Raw genomic sequence first — 14686 nt, 5'->3', positions numbered from 1 at the left:
AACTGTGGTGCGTGCACCCCTTGTGGTGCGCGAGCGCCCACCAGGGGGTGCGTGACCTGCCATCTAGGCAAACCAACCTAATTGGTTTGCCTAGATGACGCCCCGGGGGGGGGTGCGTCATCTAGGTCAGGATGTAATAAGGGGTGCACAGCTAAATAAGTTTGGGAACCGCTGGTGTAGAGGGGAAAAAAGAGCAGACCAAGTCAATAAAAATCTGAAACACAATTTTTATACAATATAGAGGGGGGTCCCTGCTTCATCTCTCTCTCAGCTAGGGGGTCCTTGGCCTGAAAACGTTGAAGACCCCTGGCCTAGAGGAAGCCTTTCTGACCAAGGTCATTAAATACCAACCACTCCTACATACCATCTCAGAGCTACAGTATAGGCAGAGGGTGCAGACTATTGTTTTTTATATTTGGCAGCCTGGGACATTATACCCACAGACTAGTTGCTAGAGGGTTTAAACAACTTAGGACAGTGCTTCTCAAACTTTTTCATGTCAAGGACCCCCAAATTGACACTTGACACAGCCCGTGGACCCCCATTTCAAAAGATATGCCAGGGACCCCCATAAGAGAAGATTTGTTTACGGCTCTAGCAGTGATTCTCAACCATTTTTCATTACAAGGACCCCCAGTTTGACATGCACTAGGGCTACAGACCCCCATTTAATGGCATTTCTATCACTTGGACCGCAATTTATATTGTAAAATCTATGTCAATTTAACTCTGAGAGTGTACAAATGGAACCAAATGGACCCGTTAGGGTCCATTTGGTTCCATTTGTACACTCTCAGAGTTACAGACCCATGAGGGTCCATTTGGTGCCTAATCTATCATTTAGCTGGGGACCCCCTGGAACTCCCTCAAGGACCCCTGGGGGTCCCCGGACCCCACTTTGAGAACCAATGACTTAGGATGCCCCAAAAAGGAGGCAAAAAGGCTGGCAAAGTATTGTGCTATCTCTGCTATAATTGGCAGTCGCCATATATGGCATATGGCAGATAGAGTACAATAGAGTACTAAGTTTCAAGTTTCAAGTTTATTTCGCCATTTGTATTAAAATTTACATTAAAATACATTGGAATGTTTTGTTCACAAGCTGCACGTGGTAATAAATAGTAGAAAAAACAAATAATACATTACAGGTTTAGACATCAGCATGCCGGCTCAGTGCAACGGTTGTCAAGGAACAGGATAAAAGGAGGTACAAAGTAAAAAGACCAAAATAAAGTGCAAGAATAGCAGCGTAGCCTGCTTTAGGCAAGGGATGAATAAGTTACTTCTTCTCATTTAGGAAACAAACTGCCTCTGGATAAAAGCTGTTCACTAACCTACTTGTACGAACCCTGTTTTTTGATTTCTTATCAGGGCAGCGCTCCCATCGGTAGCGTCTGCCAGAAGGTAGCAGGGTTATCAGGCCGTTGCCAGGATGGCTGGGGTCTCTGATTACTTTCAGGGCCCTGTCACAACACCTTTGCCTGTAAATGTCTGCCACTGAGGGCAGGTCAACACCGATGATCCTCTTGGCAGTTCGAACTACCCTGTTAATTAGTGTGCGATCCACATCAGAACAGCTTCCGTACCAGGTCGCTATATTTGCGGTGAGGAGACTCTCCACAGTAGATCTATAGAAGTTGGTCTGGGTCTTGGTGGATACACCAGCCTTTTTTAGGCATCTCAAAAAGTAGAGACGTTGTTGTGCCTTTTTTACAATCGATGTGCAGTTCAGGTGCCATTTAAGGTCCTTGGAGATGTGCACTCCTAAGTATTTGAAACTGTCAACAATTTCTACTTCAGCACCATTTATGATGATAGGAGTGGGTGCTTCTCTGTTTAGTCTGAAGTCAACTATGACTTCTTTAGTCTTGGACACATTTAGCTCAAGATTGTTGTTTCTGCACCATACTGTTAGGTCTACCACTTCTTGACGGTAGGCAGATTCATCATTATTCTTAATTTTCCCAATCACACAGGTGTCATCCGCAAATTTGATAAAGAGGTTGGTTCCACTCTTTGCTACAAAGTCATGGGTGTACAGAAGATAAAGATAGGAACTAAGAACGCAGCCTTGGGGGGCACCAACATTTGTTATGATTGAGGAGGAGGTAAAACTTCCTATCCTCACAACCTGTTCCCTCCCCACCAAGAAGTCCAGGATCCAATCACAGATTGAGGAGGGTAGGCCCAGTTCTCTCAGTTTGACAAGAAGTTTGCTTGGCACAATTGTATTGAATGCAGAGCTAAAATCAATAAAAAGCTTTCTGCAGTATACATTGAGTAAGTCGACATGTTCTAACCCAGTGTGCAGAGCAATGGAAATAGCATCTTCAACAGACCTATTCGAGCGATAAGCAAACTGATAAGGATCAAGAGAGTGAGGAATCACAGATTGAATGTGCTTTAATACCAGCCTCTCTAGGCATTTCATTAAAACAGACGTTAAAGCCACTGGGCGGTAATCGTTCAGACAGTCAATTTTAGGTTTCTTTGGGACAGGAACAATGATTGATTTCTTAAAGCACTGAGGGACAATGGAGGACTTAAGGGACAGGTTGAACACTTCACAGAAAACAGGAGCCAGCTCACGAGAGCATAGTTTTATGGCTCGGGATGATATCCCATCTGGCCCTGCTGCTTTGCGCACATTCACTCTGTCAAAGGCCCTCCTTACTTCAGATTCTGAAACCACCAAGTCGGTTACATCATTGCTGTTGTTTAAATGATCATTTACATTAGAGTTGCCAGTGAAAACAGTGTTGTTGTAAAAATGATCATAATTTGAAACTGTCGGATTAGCGCTCGCTTCAAAGCGGGCAAAGAACGAGTTCAAGTCATTTGGTAGGGTACAGTCATTTGTAGTGGCCATGCTGTTGTTAGTCTTATATCCTGTGAGGGACTGGAGCCCTTGCCACACTCTCCGAGAGTCAGAGCTCATACTCTCCAATTTGGAGCTGTATCGACGCTTGGCATCTCTAATAGACTTATCCAGGTCATAGCGTGCCTTTTTATACTGACCGGGGTCGCCAGACGTAAAAGCAGTAGAGCGAGCTTTCAGCTTGTTCCTGACGTCACTGTTCATCCACGGCTTTTCATTCGGGAAAAAACGCACAGTTTTTGTTGGGATGCATAAGTCAGTACAGAAGTTGATGTACCTTGTGACGGCACTTACATGTTCATGGAGATCAGCAGAGGAGTCCCTGAATACGTTCCAGTCAGTTGCAAGGAAACACCCCTGCAGCTGTGCTGTCGAATCGTCAGTCCAGTGCTGAACGGTGCGGACTGTGGACGGTTCGCTCCTAATGCGCTGTGTGTATGCAGGCAACAGGAGGACTGAAGAATGGTCAGACTTGCCGAAGTGCGGTCTGGACAGAGAACGATATGCCCCCTTGATTGTTGAATAACAATGATCCAATGTTTTGCTGCCTCGGGTGGCACACTTAACATGTTGATTGTATTTAGGCAGAACTTTTTTCAGCTTACAGCCGTTAAAATCGCCTGCCACCACTGTGACAGCGTCAGGATGAGCGTTCTCGTGTTTTGTTATCACGTTATACAGCTCATTCAGAGCAGCAGACTCACTTGCCTGTGGATGAATATAAACTGCCGCCATAATCACGGAGGTAAACTCGCGCGGCAGATAGAATGGGCGACATTTAATAGTTAGTTGCTCCAGGTCCTGTGAGCAGCTCGAGGAGAGCACCTCCACATCGGTGCACCATAAGTTGTTTATAAGAAAACATACTCCTCCTCCTTTAGTTTTACTGGTGGCTTCTCTCGTCCTGTCAGTGCGGAAAACAGTGAAACCTGATGGTTGCACCGCCGAGTCGGAAATGCTGGCTGTTAGACAGGTTTCTGTGAAGCAGTAAGAGCAACATTCTCTCATTTCCCGACGAGAGGAGATGCCACACAAAAGATCATCCATCTTGTTACGTAGAGATTGCACATTAGCCAGAAAGATGCTCGGTAGAGGTGGTTTAGACGGATGCCGGCGAAGTTTTGCCAATACTCCCCCTCGTCTCCCCCTCTTCCTCAGGCGCTGGCGTGTTTCAAACACGGGTGGATGGTAGAAAAAGTTTGGGCTCGTCCGGGTCGTTGCAATGCTGCTGGTTCGCAGACTTAAAAGTTCCTGGCGGCTATAGACAATAGTTTCAGCTGAGGCCGGTGCATACTGCAAACATAATAGAACAAACAGACTACACAACAATAAAAACGACAGCGCTGCTTGTGAGACGTCGCCCTGGTACGGCGCCATCTTGCTCTGTCATTAAAACAGTCTGCCTCACCACAAGCAGAACTTTGCGTGACATGCCTATTGTATCATGAAGACATGTGCCGTGATTTTGTGAATGTAACCCTACTGCACCTTTAAAGGGTCTACACCATGAATTTAAAAAAATAATAATAATATTTAATATCATATTGTTTATGTCCCTCAAACGTTTTTCAAAAGGTTTGAGCCTAAATCAAGCCTCAGATATACTCATTCCAACTAACTTCTCTCTGGCTTATAAAGCACTTTCACCTGCAATACCACATTGTCTTGATTGGCACGGGGTGCTATTGAGCCAGTTTGTATGCATGTTATCTCCTGGTTCTGTGTGGAAAAAGTTTTTTAAAACAAATGAGAAAAAAATAAGAAAAATAAAAATTATTATTTTTTTTTATTTTTTTTGGGAATTGAAGAACGGGAGGAATTGTTCCCTGACGTGACGTAGGCACAGGGAACAAATCAGTTTGGCCTGTTTTTAGACCAATTTACAGAAAACCCCAGATTTGCTGTGAAAGCCTGAGTGTTCAAACTGGGGTATTTTTGAGGATAGAAGAGAGGTAGGGGAGACCAAAAACACACACAAAAGAAGGAAAAGTTAAAATTCATGGTGTAGTCCCTTTAATGTGTGAGTATGCATTCTCCTTTATGTGGACATAAATAAATGGTTAAGTGTGTGTGTGTGTGTGTGTGTGTGTGTGTGTGTGTGTGTGTGTGTGTGTGTGTGTGTGTGTGTGTGTGTGTGTGTGTGTGTGTGTGTGTGTGTGTGTGTGTGTGCGCGCGCGCGCACCAGGTGCACCTGAAGAGCGACCCCAGTCAGTCGTTTGCGATGAAGGTGCTGAAGAAGCATCACATCCTGGACACCAGTCAGCAGGGTCACATCCTGTCAGAGCGCAGCATCATGATGGAGGCTCACAGTCCCTTCACTGTCAGGTACACCTCTCTCTCTCTCTCTCTCTCTCTCTCACTCTCTCTGTCTCTCTCTGTCTCTCTCTCTCTCTCTCTCTCTCTCTCTCTCTCTGTCTCTCTCTGTCTCTCTCTGTCTCTCTCTCTCTCTCTCTCTCTCTCTCTCTCTCTCTCTCTCTCTCTCTCTGAGCGCATGCGTGAGCGTGGGTGAGCGTGTGGAGTGAGTGGTAAAAAGAGTCTAAGTGAGTTTTCTATCTTTATTTTGTTCCTTTTTTTGATTGTTTATTTTATGTGATTTTTTGGTTTGTTACTAGCTGGTGTTTTTCACGGTTGTTTAAAAGTAGCGGGGCTCACAACCAGCAGGGCATTATGCCCGTGGTTAGTGGCCATGAAGAATTTGAGAGGCTGACACGCCGACATGCTATCAAAGTCATGGTCAATGTCGGCGTGTCGGTGGAGGAGGTTAGTCTAGCTGTTGGACAGGTTGTAGGTTGTGAAAGTGTGAAATCTGCCTCTCGCATGAATGGCGGTGTTGTTATATTCGTGGACGATGTAGCTAAAGTGGGAGAAGTTGTGGAGAATGGGATTGTTGTCCGCGATACATTCACACCTGTTCTTCCACTGGTGAATCCAGCTAAAAAGATCGTAATTTCAAACGCTCCCCCTTTCATTAAAAATGAGGATCTGGCCAAAGAATTGTCACGCTATGGGAAGTTAATCACCCCAGTTCAAATGGCAAATCGCCACAGTTAAAACATGTTGTGAGTCATAGAAGGCAGGCTTACATGATCCTGAAAGAAAACAATGATTTGAATTTGACATTTAGTTTCAAAGTCGGTGGTTTTAACTACACAGTGTTTGCAACCTCTGATAATATGAAATGCTTTGGTTGTGGAGTTGAAGGGCATTTAATTCGCTCTTGTCCTACTCCTAAAGGAGTCGGCTCTGGTGCGCCACCGCCGGCTGCTGAGAGCAGTGGAGAGGCTGTCGCTGGCACGTCTGGCGCGGAGAGCGCGCATGACGCTCCGCAGGCTGAGTCAGGTTTACAGTGCGCACCGCAGTCTCAGGCAAACGCACAAAACGCATCGCAGTCTGAGTCAGACTCACAGAATACAGCGCAGGCTGACCCTTTCTTGCTCGGTGCGCAGACAGCAGAGACAGTACCTGAAACAGAGACAGTAGTGCAGGAGGAGCAGAGGGTGCAAAGTGGTCACGCTCAGAATGGAAATACAATTGTTAATGAAAATAATGCAAAGGCACAGACCAGTGAGAAATCATTGAAAAAAGACAAAAAGATAAACAAAAATGGGGAGAAAGAAAAAAGTAAGCAGTGTCATGATGACAATGTGGTTAAAGGGACAGCTGCAGGAGCAGGAACAAAAGCTGTCCAAAATATGTTTTTTGGCCCCCCTGCTTCTTCAGTTCCCGAAAAAATGGACATTTTTGAGGATTTAGGTCTATCAAATAAGCCCAATAAAAGGAAATCAAATGATAAGGAACAGAGTGGAGGCAAGGTTAAGAGCAAGAAAGCACTGGATAATTTGTCAGATGATTTGTCAGAGCTTGAAGAGGATTGTGAGTGGACACCTTCACAGGAGGCTGAAATGGTGTCTTATCCTCTTGAGAGAATTAGGAAATTTCTGTCAGACACTAAAGGGCAAAGGGGAGTTAAAATTGAAGATTTCTACCCTGATCTGAAAGGTTTTGTCAGGTCTGTAACGCTGCTTTTAAAGCAGGAAGGGTCTTTTACTGGCCCAGAAGTCCATAGGCTTAAGAAAATGGTGACTAAAGTTAGGGCTACTTTTATAGATGATTATGATTAAGACTGGTGTGTTTTTCCACACATTGTGTATGTGTGTGGTTTTTGTTTTGTCAATTTTTCTATTTTTGATGGGGGACTTTAAAGTAGGTTCTTTAAACATTAATGGAGCAAAAAGTGACGTGAAAAGGGCTTCTCTTTTTAAGCTGATAGAGCTAAAAAACGTTGATGTTGTTTTGATTCAAGAAACACATAGTGACAGTAACAATGAAAATGATTGGAAAAAAGAATGGCCTGGAGAGGTTATTTTGAGTCACAATCTGTCTAATAGGGGTGGTGTTGGAGTGCTTTTTTCAAAGGGCTTTACTCCCCATTCTTTTGAGGTGGAAGAAGTAATGTGTGGTTATATTTTAAAAGTGAAAGTTCAATATGAAAAGGTGACCATGATTTTTGTTAATGTTTACGCTCCAGTTTTGGCCATTGAAAGAATGACATTTTTGGACATTTTGAGTAATGTTATTCAGAGTTGCACCAATGATTTTTTGTTTTTGGCCGGGGACTTTAATTGCACTGAATTGGCAATTGACAGAAATCACTTAGAGCCTCATCCTGCTTCGTCTGTTAGACTTAAGCGTCTAATGGAAACTCATGAGTTGAAAGATGTGTGGAGAAGTTTTCATAGAAATGATAGGCAATACACATGGAGTCATGCGAAGGACAATGTTTTGTCTTTGGCTAGGCTCGATCGTTTTTATTGTTTTGAACAACATTTTGGTATCTTTAAAGACTGTAGAATTTTTCCTGTGGGTTTCTCTGATCATTGTTTTGTTCAGTGTTCTTGTTACATCCAGAATGTTAAGGTTCACAGTGCTTATTGGCACTTTAACACTGGTCTCTTACAGGATAACTCCTTTAAGGAGGCTTTTGAATTTTTATGGGCCTTACATAGGGAGAATAAATAAAATTATTCTTCTGTGCAGCAATGGTGGGACAATGGTAAGGCCCAGATAAAACAATTTTGTCAGCAGTATACGCGCAATGTCACCAAGTACATTACCAGGTCTCTTCAGGACCTAGAGATTGAAGTGGTAGAATTACAGAATATTGTGAATTCTACTGGTAATCAGGAGCATGTTGAAGCTCTGAAATCTAAAAAATCTGCGTTAGCTAACCTGTTGGGCTTCACAGCACAGGGAGCTCTGGTTCGTTCCAGGTTCATGAATGCATCTCATATGGATGCCCCTTCACAGTTTTTCTTTGGATTGGAGCGAAAAAATGGTCAAAAAAAGGTCATTCACTCCTTAAGGTCTGAAAATGGATGTACGATCACTGGAACCTCCGAGATTCGAAGATTTGCCACCTCCTTCTACAAAGAGCTGTTCAGAGAGGAGTATGTGGAGGATGAAGAGCTGGCTGAATCTTTTTTTGAGGGACTTCCTCAGGTGGGCGATCATGACAATGCTGTATTGAACAGAGAACTGTCGCTAAATGAACTGTATACTGCCCTCATGAGCCTTGGAAATGGCAAAGCGCCAGGCATTGATGGACTACCTGTTGACTTTTATAAATCTTTCTGGCCAGTGATTGGTGAAGATTTGCTGGAAGTGTTTCAGGACAGTTTGGGCAAAGGACAGTTGCCGCTGAGCTGCAGGAGAGCAGTTATTACCCTGCTCCCAAAAAAGGGGGATCTACAAGAACTAAAAAACTGGAGACCGGTCTCTTTGCTGTGTGGGGACTATAAGATCTTTTCCAAGGCTTTAGCCTCTAGACTGAGAGAGGTGATGAGCGAGGTCATTCATGTTGATCAGACTTACTGTGTGCCTGGCAGGTTAATAAGTGACAATATCACTTTAATTAGGCATGTTTTGGACATCTCTAGCTCATTTGGCTTGGATACTGGTCTTATTTCCATAGACCAACTTAAGGCGTTTGACAGAGTTGAACTAAAGTATCTGTGGCAGACCCTAGGTGCTTTTGGTTTCAACCCTGGATTTATCGCCAAGATTAAGGTTTTGTATGGTGACATTGCGAGTATACTAAAAATTAATGGTGGCTTGGCTGCGCCTTTTGAGGTAAAGCGGGGGGTACGGCAAGGTTGCTCACTTTCAGGGATGCTGTATTCTCTCGCCATAGAACCAATGCTTCACAAACTGAGGAAAGAACTTTCAGGTGTTTTTTTCCCTGGTTGTCTTTCACCAGTTAAAATGTCTGCATATGCTGACGATGTAATTGTCACATTAAACAAGCAGAGTGACATTGATTGTTTAGAGAAGAATATACATCTTTTCAATAAGCTTTCCTCAGCAAAAGTTAACTGGAACAAAAGTGAGGCTGTAATGGTGGGAGAAGTCAATTTAAGACTACCAGAAGGGTTAACATGGAGAAAAGGAGGCATCAAATATTTAGGTGTTTTTTTGGGTGAAGACTCCATGCTAAATAAGAACTGGGAGAATGTTATAGAAAAAATAGAAGGTAGGCTCAAAAGGTGGAAATGGCTTTTGCCAAGCATGTCATACAGAGGTAGGACACTTATAATTAATAATCTGGTGTCCTCCTCTTTGTGGCATAGGTTAAGTTGTGTGGACCCCCCTCCAAAATTGCTTTCGAAAATTCAGGCTTTACTAGTTGATTTTTTTTGGGATAAACTGCACTGGATTCCACAGGCTGTTCTTTTCCTGCCAAAGGAAGAGGGAGGACAAGGGCTAATACATTTGCCTAGTAGAGGTGCTGCTTTCCGCCTGCAGTTTGTTCAGAGACTGTTGTATGGACCTGAAGACTTGGTATGGAGACCACTTGCCCATGTTATTCTTCAACGTTTCAATGGTCTGGGACTGAATGACTCACTATTTCTAATGGATTTTAAAACTATGATCTTCAAGAGCTTGCCAATTTTCTACCGTGGAATCTTCACCATATGGAGGTTGCTGGTGAAGGAGAGGCTAGGGGAAGATAATTCTCTGTTCTGGCTGTTACAGGAACCTGTGGTGCATGGAGAGCGTTTAGGCACCCCCTGCTGGGCAGGTTCAGCAGTTGCGGAAGTGTTTCGTAGGGCTGGGATCTTAACCTTGGGATCTGTGGTGAATATCGCTGGATCTAAGTTGGACGATGCGGCTGCTCTAGCATCTGAGCTGGGAGTGAGGTCTGTGAGGAACATTAACAAAATGCTTGAACACTGGAAACACTGTCTAACCGGTCATGAAAGCCTAATGCTGGAAGGATATGGCAAGGGTCTGTTCAGGCCTCACAGAGATGATTCCTTTCCATGTCTTGGTATCTGCCCAGACTTTGGCAACTGTGCTGGGGTTTTCATTGATGACAAAAGCTATATTTGTTTAGATTTGTCTGAGGCAAAAGGTAAAGCACTGTATGAAATGATGGTCAAATGTTTAAATAAGGAAAGATTGCAAAATAGGGTCGATACACCTTGGAGGGGTCTTCTGCACTTGGGGGAAGATGTCAAACCTGAGTGGAGGAGTGTTTACAAGCCACCATTAACACAAAAAGTAGCTGACTTACAGTTAGGGTTGGGTACCGAAATACGGTTCCGGTACGGAACCGATAAAGAAATTGTCGGTACCGGGTACCCAAACAAAATATGTAATTTCGGTTCTGCATATCGGTTCCTAGATGCGCTAAAAGCCGTTCAAACAAAGACGTTAGCAGTCCTACACAAACAGCACAATCTGAGCAAAAATCACAAATCCGGTAAAACACCTATGTTTGGAGAAGTATAGATCAGTAGCGTCTCTCCGTATGGAAGAGTAGACACTGCTGCTTCTCTACGGGGGCACTCAGCCCAGCCTCATTCCTCCCCCCATCGCCCCCCCCTCCCCTCACTCACTCACCACCATCTGAACTGAAGTAGTAAGGAAAGGAATAACCTGCCCTGCAAACTTTGTAACCAAGATTTGCTGTTGTCAACTTGAAAACTAGAATCCACATGTCAGAGGGTGTAACGTTAGTTGGAAAACCAGCTAAATAATTAACACCAGCTGTGAACGCTTCTTTTTGATTGTGTGTGTGTGTGTGTGTGTGTGTGTGTGTGTGTGTGTGTGTGTGTCTTTCAAAAATGAAACTGAAAGTGACTTCTTCAAAAGGAAGGAATGGCAGACCTAATATTATTAATGCATTTTGTCTGTGTGTGCAATAATGCAAATGCAGACATTATAATGCCTTTTGCTAGGCTATTCAATATTTGTTTTAATTTCTTGAACATGGCAGGGTAATGTTTTGAGGCATATTGTATTTTATTACTATACAATAGTAAATCAATAATTCTACACAATAAATAAATGTTTGCTGCTCAATATGGACCCATTATAGTTATGATAAGTTTTGCCATAATCATGTAGCTCTGCAACAGAGGCACAGCCATGGCAGCAATGGTACAAAAACCTTTTTTTTAAAAAGTATGTATATATCTTTTTTAATTAATAATTTCCAGCTATTCGGTTTTCGGCCAAGTGTTTCCTGTATTCGGTATTCGTTTCGGCCAAGAATTTTCCATTCGGTGCATCTCTATTAAATAAACATTTGACCGAAATATGGAACCGATAGGAACCGGATCCGATAAGCAGAACCGGAACCGGAACCGGACTCGTAAAAATCCTAACGATACCCATCCCTACTTACAGTGGAGAGTTTTACATGGGATAGTTGCTGTCAATGCTTTTATTTCTGTTTTGAATCAGGATGTTACTGACATATGTCCGTTTTGTCCTTTCAGAGAGACTGTGTTCCACTGTTTTTTGGAGTGTAAACGCCTGGTGCCTTTGTTCTTGTTGCTGGAGAGGTTGTTTTGTAGGGTGGGAGAGGTGTTTTCTAAGCATATGTTCATCCTGGGTTTCAAGTATAGATTGATTACAAAACAGAAATCTCAGCTTTTGAATTTTATGTTAGGACAGGCAAAGATGGCCATCTACGTTAGCAGAAAGAGGAAGATTGATGACGCAGTGGATGTTGATTTAGAGTTGCTGTTTAATAGGATGGTGAAAGCGAGAATAATGATTGACTTTAAGTTTTATAAGGCAATGAAGGATTTTGACCAATTCAGTATGATTTGGACCTATGATGATGTGTTGTGTTCTGTAATAGAGGATCAACTTATTTTCTCATTGGAAATGATGTGACGTTTTGTTTTTTTATTTTCTAGAACTTCTGTGTTCTGTTTCTTTGCAAAATGATTGTTAAGTCAAGCTTTTGTTAAATAAAGTTTTGGTTAAAAATCAAATCTCTCTCTCTCTTCTCTCTCTCTCTCTCTCTCTCTCTCTCTCTCTCTCTCTCTCTCTCTCTCTCTCTCTCTCTCTCTGTCTCTCTCTGTCTCTCTCTGTCTCTCTCTGTCTCTCTCTCTCTCTCTCTCTCTCTCTCTCTCTCTCTGTCTCTGTCTCTCTCTGTCTCTCTCTCTGTCTCTCTCTGTCTCTCTCTCTCTCTCTCTCTCTCTCTGTCTCTCTCTCTCTCTCTCTCTCTGTCTCTCTCTCTCTCTCTCTCTCTCTCTCTCTCTCTCTCTCTCTCTCTCTCTCTCTCTCTCTCTCTCTCTCTCTCTCTGTCAGCGGTGATGCAACTTTGATGATGTAGAGCAGTGGTTCTCAAACTTTTTCATGTCAAGGACCCCCAAATTGACACTTATCAGCCCGCGGACCCCCATTTCTAAAGATATGCCAGGAACCCCCATAAGAGAAGATTTTTTTTACGGCTCTAGCAGTGATTCTAAACCCTTTTCATTACAAGGACCCCCGGTTTGACATGCATTAGGGCTACGGACCCCCATTTAATGACATTTCTATCACTTGGATCGCAATTTATATTGTAAAATCTATGTCAATGTAACTCTGAGAGTGTACAAATGGAACCAAATGGACCCGTTAGGGTCCATTTGGTTCCATTTGGTTCCATTTGACCCGTAAGGGTCCATTTGGTGCCTAATCTATCATTTAGCTGGGGACCCCCTGGAACTCCCTCAAGGACCCCTGGGGGTCCCCGGACCCCACTTTGAGAACCAATGATGTAGAGGGCCACTATATTTCCACACTCGCTCCAGAGGGACACATTACATAAACTGTCTCGCCGTATTTTAACTGTTTCCGGCAGTCTGTCACACAAAAGTAGCAACAATAGCCGATCTACAAGCTCAAAAAGCGTCACAGTGCGACACGTTTTGAGCTTGCAGATCTGCTATTTTTGAATTGGAATGCATTTATTCATACTTCACTTAAAAGTTAACTTTAAATACAAATACATCGCTCCCGATGAGCAGGTTGGTGTCTTGCATGGTTTCCTCCTCCATCGGTGTGTGAATGTGTGTGTGAATGGGTGAATGTAATGCACAATCTACTGTATGTAAAGCGCTTTCAGACAAATATAACGTCGCTTAAGTGTTGCAGAGAGATACCCCCAAATGCAGTAGGCTCCCACTGACACGTGGGTTGATCGGCGCTTATTGGCGTTGCCATTACACATGTTTAATCCATATCTTAAAATGCAGTTTTGCTATCTCTGGAGCACCATGTACCGCCTCCCCCGTTTTGTGATTGGCTGGAAAAGTGCATCTAGCCAATCACAAGACGGGGGAGGTGGGGCATGGAGCGTGGAAGAGAAGTAAACTTAATACGTTTGTACGTTTTTTAAACGTTTTATTAGCAGATGCTTTCCCGGTCTTAGTGGATTAATCCATGTGAGATGAACCTGTGTTCTCAGACTGTATGGTACCTTCAGAGACTCTAAGTATCTCTACATGAACCTGTGTTCTCAGACTGTATGGTACCTTCAGAGACTCTAAGTATCTCTACATGAACCTGTGTTCTCAGACTGTATGGTACCTTCAGAGACTCTAAGTATCTCTACATGAACCTGTGTTCTCAGACTGTATGGTACCTTCAGAGACTCTAAGTATCTCTACATGAACCTGTGTTCTCAGGCTGTATCGTACCTTCAGAGACTCTAAGTATCTCTACATGCTGCTAGAGGTGTGTCTGGGAGGAGAGCTGTGGACGCTGCTGAGAGACAGGTACTGTGCTTCTATTACTGAGACAGACAGACAGACAGACAGACAGACACGGTGCTTCTATCACTCAGACAGACAGACAGACAGACAGACAGACAGACACTCACTGTGCTTCTATCACTGAGACAGACAGACAGACAGACAGACAGACAGACAGACAGACAGACAGACAGACATACACTCACTGTGCTTCTATCACTGAGACAGACAGACAGACAGACAGACAGACAGACACTGTGCTTCTATTACTGAGACAGACAGACAGACAGACAGACAGACACACACTGTGCTTCTATTACTGAGACAGACAGACAGACAGACAGACAGACACTGTGCTTCTATTACTGAGACAGACAGACAGACAGACAGACAGACAGACAGACAGACACTGTGCTTCTATTACTGAGACAGACAGACAGACAGACAGACAGACAGACAGACACTGTGCTTCTATTACTGAGACAGACAGGTACTGTGTGCTGTTCCATTGTGTTTTATTACACAGACAGACAGACAGACAGACAGACAGACAGACATGTACTCTGTGCTGTTCCATTATGTTTTATTACACAGACAGACAGACAGACAGACAGACAGACACTGTGTGTATTATTACAGCCCAACACATTTAAGGTCTGAAAGCGATTAATCGTAGTTTTGACTGATACTGACTGATGTTTAAGCCCTAATACATTTATTTAAAAAAATACTAGATCTACAAGCATGAAAAGGTGTCATGTTGAGACACGGC

At 43.4% G+C, this 14686-nt stretch overlaps 1 pseudogene across 1 annotated transcript in view; it reads left to right on the top strand.

Moving 5' to 3' along the window:
- Nucleotides 1-14686, top strand: part of LOC311037545 (cGMP-dependent protein kinase 1-like) — a 56213-nt pseudogene that overhangs the window by 22701 nt on the left and 18826 nt on the right. Inside the window, exons 13-14 of the transcript in view lie at nucleotides 5064-5203; nucleotides 13849-13938. The product of the transcript in view is annotated as a cGMP-dependent protein kinase 1-like (transcript). The remainder of the gene's footprint in view (nucleotides 1-5063; nucleotides 5204-13848; nucleotides 13939-14686) is intronic.

The sequence above is a fragment of the Gymnoscopelus microlampas genome (genome assembly GCF_963454915.1).
Source record: "Gymnoscopelus microlampas genome assembly, chromosome: 21".
Lineage (NCBI taxonomy): Eukaryota > Metazoa > Chordata > Actinopteri > Myctophiformes > Myctophidae > Gymnoscopelus > Gymnoscopelus microlampas.
Note: the sequence above shows the minus strand (reverse complement) of the source record. Positions and strands in the feature narration are given on the sequence as shown.